The sequence below is a fragment of the Castor canadensis genome, chromosome 6, assembly GCF_047511655.1.
Source record: "Castor canadensis chromosome 6, mCasCan1.hap1v2, whole genome shotgun sequence".
Classification (NCBI taxonomy): Eukaryota; Metazoa; Chordata; class Mammalia; order Rodentia; family Castoridae; genus Castor; species Castor canadensis.
The window spans coordinates 9691940-9699661 of NC_133391.1; positions in this window are offsets into that span (position 1 = coordinate 9691940).

Genomic DNA, 7722 nt, shown 5'->3' on the forward strand with positions numbered 1-7722 from the left:
ATTTCATTGGTTTTTTTGATTTTTTTTTTTGCAATATTGGCAGTTGAACACGAGGCCTGGTGTTTGCCCCTCTGGTGACATACCCTTTTTATTTTACATTGGCTTTATCCCTGAGCTGCCTGAACCTCAGTCTACCCATATGGGCTTCTTTGAATATCTGGAAAGACAGGCATGCTCTGCCTCTAAAAAGAAAATGATTCAAGTTGCAATCAAGAAATATCAACCACAGAGTTCTTACATAACATGGAATGTTCTGCCACATTCAAATATTGTTATTGGGTGGCTCAAGAACAATAGTTGCATAGTTCTTTGAATAACAGCATAGAAACCTATACTGAACAATAAAGGATTTGTTCTTCTAAAAGGAAAATTCTAGAATCTTACATTTAACTTCTATCAATCAAAAAGTTGTTTCTCAGAGTGGGAAATTGTGGAAAATTCTAAACTTTTTTTTTTTCTCATTCATTTATTCATATGTGCATACATTGCTTGGGCCATTTCTCCCCACTACTCCCACCTCCTTACTCTCCCCCTGCACACGCTTCCAGGCAGAATCTGTTCTGCCCTGATCTCTAATTTTGTTGAAGAGAAAGTGTAAGCAATAATGAGAAAGGCAAAACGTTTTTGCCAGTTGAGAGAAGGATATCTATACAGAGAGATTACGAGTGTTGATTCCATGTACAAATGTGATAAATCCCAAGTTGATTAATCTCTAACAGATCTTTACATTGGTTCCTGATCCCCTTCTCATATTGACCTTTGTCGCTTTAAGGTTTCTGTATTAGTACCTCATCAGTGGGGACATCAAATGCTATCAGGTTTTGGGTTTCTTAGCTATCCCAATACTTCCCGTAGGTGCTCTCCCCTTACCATGTGACCCAAGTCCAACCATATTGCTGTATTTGCCCTAGATCTGAAGTCAGCATGTGAAGAAGAATATACAATTTTTGGTCTTCTGAGCCTGACTAGCCTTGCTCAGAATGATGTTTTCCAGTTCCATCCATTTATACTGCAAATGATAGGATTTCATTTTTCTTCATGACTGAGTAAAATTCCATTGTGTATAAATACCACATTTTCTTAATTCATTTGTCTATATTGGGGCATCTTGGCTGTTTCCATAACTTGGCTATTGTGAATAGCGCTGCAATAAACATGGGTGTGCAGGTGCCTCTGGAGTAACCTGTGTCACATTCCTTTGGGTATATCCCCGGAGTCAGATTGATGGATCATATGGCATATCTATGTTTAGATTTTTAAGAAGCCTCCAAATGTTTTTTTGAGAGTGGTTACACTGGTTTGCATTCCCAGCAGCAGTGGACGAGGGTCCATTTTACCCCACATCCTCACTAACACCTGTTATTAGTGTTGTTTTTAATGATTACTATTCTAACAGGGGTAGGTGGAATGTAAGTGTGGTTTTTTTTTTTTTTTTTTTTTTATTGAATTTTTTTTTTTATTATTCATATGTGCATACAAGGCTTGGTTCATTTCTCCCCCCTGCCCCCACCCCCTCCCTTACCACCCACTCCACCCCCTCCCGCTCCCCCACTCAATACCCAGCAGAAACTATTTTGCCCTTATCTCTAATTTTGTTGTAGAGAGAGTATAAGCAATAATAGGAAGGAACAAGGGGTTTTGCTGGTTGAGATAAGGATAGCTATACAGGGCATTGACTCACATTGATTTCCTGTGTGTGGGTGTTACCTTCTAGGTTAATTCTTTTTGATCTAACCTTTTCTCTAGTTCCTGGTCCCCTTTTCCTATTGGCCTCAGTTGCTTTAAGGTATCTGCTTTAGTTTCTCTGCGTTAAGGGCAACAAATGCTAGCTAGTTTTTTAGGTGTCTTACCTATCCTCACCCCTCCCTTGTGTGCTCTCGCTTTTATCATGTGCTCATAGTCCAATCCCCTTGTTGTGTTTGCCCTTGATCTAATGTCCACATATGAGGGAGAACATACGATTTTTGGTCTTTTGAGCCAGGCTAACCTCACTCAGAATGATGTTCTCCAATTCCATCCATTTACCAGCGAATGATAACATTTCGTTCTTCTTCATGGCTGCATAAAATTCCATTGTGTATAGATACCACATTTTCTTAATCCATTCGTCAGTGCTGGGACATCTTGGCTGTTTCCATAACTTGGCTATTGTGAATAGTGCCGCAATAAACATGGATGTGCAGGTGCCTCTGGAGTAACAGTCTTTTGGGTATATCCCCAAGAGTGGTATTGCTGGATCAAATGGTAGATCAATGTCCATCTTTTTAAGTAGCCTCCAAATTTTTTTCCAGAGTGGTTGTACTAGTCTACATTCCCACCAACAGTGTAAAAGGGTTCCTTTTTCCCCACATCCTCGCCAACACCTGTTGTTGGTGGTGTTGCTGATGATGGCTATTCTAACAGGGGTGAGGTGGAATCTTAGTGTGGTTTTAATTTGCATTTCCTTTATTGCTAGAGATGGTGAGCATTTTTTCATGTGTTTTCTGGCCATTTGAATTTCTTCTTTTGAGAAAGTTCTGTTTAGTTCACATGCCCATTTCTTTATTGGTTCATTAGTTTTGGGAGAATTTAGTTTTTTAAGTTCCCTGTATATTCTGGTTATCAGTCCTTTGTCTGATGTATAATTGGCAAATATTTTCTCCCACTCTGTGGGTGTTCTCTTCAGTTTAGAGACCATTTCTTTTGATGAACAGAAGCTTTTTAGTTTTATGAGGTCCCATTTATCTATGCTATCTCTTAGTTGCTGTGCTGCTGGGGTTTCATTGAGAAAGTTTTTACCTATACCTACTAACTCCAGAGTATTTCCTACTCTTTCTTGTATCAACTTAAGAGTTTGGGGTCTGATATTAAGATCCTTGATCCATTTTGAGTTAATCTTGGTATAGGGTGATATACATGGATCTAGTTTCAGTTTTTTGCAGACTGCTAACCAGTTTTCCCAGCAGTTTTTGTTGAAGAGGCTGCTATTTCTCCATCGTATATTTTTAGCTCCTTTGTCAAAGATAAGTTGCTCATAGTTGTGTGGCTTCATATCTGGATCCTCTATTCTGTTCCACTGGTCTTCATGTCTGTTTTTGTGCCAGTACCATGCTGTTTTTATTGTTATTGCTTTGTAATATAGTTTGAAGTCAGGTATTGTGATACCTCCTGCATTGTTCTTTTGACTGAGTATTACCTTGGCTATTCGTGGCCTCTTGTGTTTCCATATAAATTTCACAGTAGATTTTTCAATCTCTTTAATGAATGTCATTGGAATTTTGATGGGAATTGCATTAAACATGTAGATTACTTTGGGGAGTATCGACATTTTTACTATGTTAGTGTGGTTTTGATTTGCGTTTCTTTTATACCTAGAGATGGTGAGCATTTTTTCCTGTGTTTTTTGGCCATTTGACTTTCTTCTTTTGAGAAATTTCTGTTTAGTTCACTTGCTCATTTCTTTATTGGTTCATTAATTTTGAGAGAGTTTAGTTTCTTGAGCTCCCTGTATATTGTGGTTATCAGTCCTTTGTCTGATGTATAGCTGGAAAATATTTTCTCCCACTTTCTGGGTGGTCTCTTCAGTTTAGAGACCATGTCTTCTGTTGTGCAGAAGCATTTTAATTTCATGAAGTCCCATTTGTCCATTCTTTCTCTTAGTTGCTGAGCTGCTGGGGTCCTATTGAGGAAGTCCTTGCCTATACCTATTAGTTCCAGAGTGTTTCCTCCTTTTCCTGTACCAACTTTAGAACTTTGAGTCTGATGTTAAGTCCTTGATCCATTTTGAGTTGATACAAGTACAGAGTGATAAACACAGATCGAGCTTCAGTATTTTGCAGACAGATAACCTCTTTCCCAACTACATTTGTTGAAGAGGCAGTCATTTCTCCATTGAGTCATTTTAGCACCTTTGTCAAAATAAAGATGGGCATAGGTGTGTGTGGACTCATATGCAGGTCAACTATTCTGTTCCACTGGTCTTCATGTCTGTTTTTGTGCTAATACCAGGCTGTTTTATTGCTATTGCTTTGTAATATACTATGAAGTCTGGTATTGTGATACCTCCAGCATTGCTCGTTTTACTGAGTATTGCCTTGGCTATTTGTGGTCTCTTGTGTTTCCAAAAAATTTTAGGGTAGATTTCTCAATCTCAGTGAGGAATGTCGTTGGGATTTTGATGGGAATTGAATTAAACATGTAGATTACTTTGGGGAGTATAGCCATTTTTACTATGTTGATTCTAACAATCCACGAGCATGGGAGATCTCTCCACTTTCTGTAGTCTTCCTTGATCTCTTTCTTCAGGGAGTTGTAGTTCTCCTTGTAGGGGTTATTCACATCCTTTGTTAAGTTTACTCCTAAGTGTTTGATTTTTTTTGAGGCTGTTGTAAGTGGAATTATTTCCATGTATTCTCTCTCAGTTTGTTCATTATTGGTGTATAGGACAGGTAATGATTTCTGTAAGTTGGTTTGGTATCCTGCCACCTTGCTGTAGCTGTTTATGGTGTCTAGAAATTTTGGGGTAGAGTTTTTTAAGTCTTTAAGGAATAAGATCATATCATCTGCAAAGAGGGATATTTTGACAGTTCCTTTACCTATTTATATTCCATTTATTTCTTTTTCTTGCCTCATTGATCTGGCTAGAGATTACAGAACTATGTTGAATAGGAGTGGGGATAGTGGGCACCCTTGTCTCATTCCTGATTTTATGGGAAATTGTTTCAGTTTTTCACCATTAAGTATAATGTTGACTATAGGTTTGTCATATGTAGCCTTTACAATGTTGAGGTATTTTCCTTCTGTTCCAAGTTTTCTTAGAGCATTTATCATGAAGTGGTGTTGGATGTTGTCGAAGGATTTTTCTGCATGTATTGAGATGAGCAAGTGGTTTCTGTCTTTGCTTTTATTAATGTGCTCTATTACAGATACAGATTTGAATATGTTGAACCACCCCTGCATTCCTGGCATAAAGCTGACTTGGTCTCGGTGAATGATCTTTCTGATGTGTTGTTGAATTTGATTTGCCTTTGTTTTATTGATGATTTTTGTGTCAATGTTCATTAAGGAGATTGGCTTATACTTCTCCTTTTTGGACGTGTCTGTCTGGTTTTGGGATGAGTATCATACTGGTTTCATAGAATGAGTTAGGCAGTTTTCTTTCCCATTCTATTTTGGGGAACAGTTTAAAGAGGGTTGGTATTAGTTCCTCTTTAAAGGACTGATAGAATTCAGCAGACACTCCATCAAATCCTGAACTTTTCTTTTTTGGGAGACTATTGCTGCTTCAATTTCATTTTGTGTTATAGTTCTATTCAGGTAATTAATGTCCTCTTGGTTCAATTTTGGATGATCATAAGTATCTGGAAATCTGTCCATTTCTTTAAGATTTTTCTAATTTATTAGAATATAGGTTCTCAAAGTGTTTTCTGATGATTTCCTGGATTTCCATGGTGTTTGCTGTTATCTCCCCTTTTGCATTCCTGCTTTTACCGATTTGGGTTTTTTCTCTCCTCATTTTAGTCAGGTTTGCCAGGGGTCTGTCAAACTTGTTTATTTAATCAGAGAATGAACTTTTTGTTTCATTGATTCTTTGTACTTGTTTCTTTGTTTGTTTCTATTTCATTTATTTCAGCTCCTGTTTTCTTTATTTCTCTTCTGTTTTTTGGGGGTTTTGCATGTTCTTGTTTTTCTAGGAGTTTGACATGTAGCATTAGGTCATTGATATGAGATCTTTCTGTCCTTTTAATATACGCACTTGTGACTATAAACTTTCCTCTTAGGACTGCCTTTGCTGTGTCCCATAGGTTCTGGAAGGCCATGTTTTCATTTTCATTAACTTCCAGGAACCTTTTAATTTCCTCTTTTATTTCATCAATGACCCATTGATCATAGAACAATGTGTTATTCGGCTTCCCACTGTTTGCATGTTTTTACTATTGTTTCTGTTGTTGAGTTCTAGTTTTAATTCATTGTGATGAGATAGACTGCATGGGATTATTTCATTTTCCTTTTATTTGCTGAGGTTTGCTTTGTGCCCTAGATAGGATCAATTTCGGAGAAAGTTCCATGGACTGCTGAGAAGAATGTATATTGTGCAGAAGTTGGATGAAATATTCTGTAGACATCAGGTAGGTCCATTTTATCTAAGGTGTAATTTAGTTCTAGAATTTCTTTATTGATTTTTTGTTTGGATGACCTACCTATTGGTGACCAGGGGTATTAAAGTCTCCACTACCACTGTATTGGAGTTTATATATTTTGTTGGGTCCTTCACAGTGTGTATGATGAATTGAGTGCACTGACATTGGGTGCATATAGGTTGATAGTTATTATTTCCTTTTGGTATGTCCCCTTTTATTAGTATAAGATGTCCTTCTTTATCTCTTTTGACCAATGTAGCTTTGAAGTCTACTTTGCCTGAGATAAGCACTGCTACTCCTGCCTGTTTTGGGGGGTATGGGCATTGGCTTGGTAAAGCTTCTTCTAGCCATTCACACTAAGCCAGTGCTTGTTTCTGTTGATGACATGGGTCTCCAGAAAGCAACAGATTATTGGATCTTCCTTTTTAATCCAGTTTGTCAAACAGTGTCATGATGGGGGAGTTAAGTCCATTAACATTCAGTGTTAGTATAGATAGGTATGTGGTGATTCCTGTCATTTAGTTGTTTTTGTTGTTTAAGGGTTGGATTGTGTGCAGCTGAATTGATGTTACTCTCTACTTTCTTGTCTTTCCTTCTTCTGTCATTTGGTACTGCCTGTTCATTTATGGTTTTGTATTCCTTCATATTTTGTATGCAGTATTCTTTAAGAATCTTTTGTAGTGGTGGCTTTGTGGTCATATATCGTTTTAGCTTCTGCTTGTCATGGAAGTTTTTTGTTGCTCCAACTATTTTGAATGATAGTTTTGCTGGGTAGATTATCCTAAGGTTAAAGGTATATTCGTTCAGTGCCCAGAATGCCTCACTGTATGATCTTCTTGCTTTTAATATTTCTGATAAGAAATTTGCTGTGATTTTAATGAGTTTACCTTTATATGATATTTTTTTTCTCTTACAGCCTTCAATATTCTTTCTCTATTCTCTGTGCTTGTTGTTTTAATGATAATATTTCATGGGGTAGTTATTTTTTTGTCAAGTCTCTTTGGTGTCCTGGAGGCTTCTTGTACCTGAATGGGCATTCTTTTCTCTAGATTTGGGAATTTTTCTGTTATTATTTTATTGAATATTTTACAAATTCCTTTTGCTTGCACCTCTTCTCCTTCTTCAATGCCCATGATTCTCAGGTTTGATCTTTTGATGGAGTGAGTGAGTCTTGCATATTTCTTTCACAGGTTTTGTGTTGTTTTTGTAATAGTTCTTCAGTTTTTCCTTTAATTTCCATTTCATCTTCAACTTCTGAGATTCTGTCTTCTCCTTTTTCTAGTCTGCTGGAGTGGACTGCCATTGTGTTTTGTATTTCTGTTTCATTTTTTTTCTGAGGTTTTCCATATCATGGGTCATTTCCTCTTTAATATTGTCTATTTTCATCCTTAATTCACTTATCTATCTACTTATGGTGTTCTCTGTTTCACTTTGGTATTCATTTAGGGCTCCTATGAGTTCACTTATTTGTTTTTCTGTCTTCTCATAGTCTTTATTTGTATTGTCTTGGAATTTCTTGAGTGCCTCCTGTACATTTTGGTTGACATTTTCTAGTAACATCTCCATGAAATTCTCAGTGATTTCTTCTTTCATGGTGTTCTTG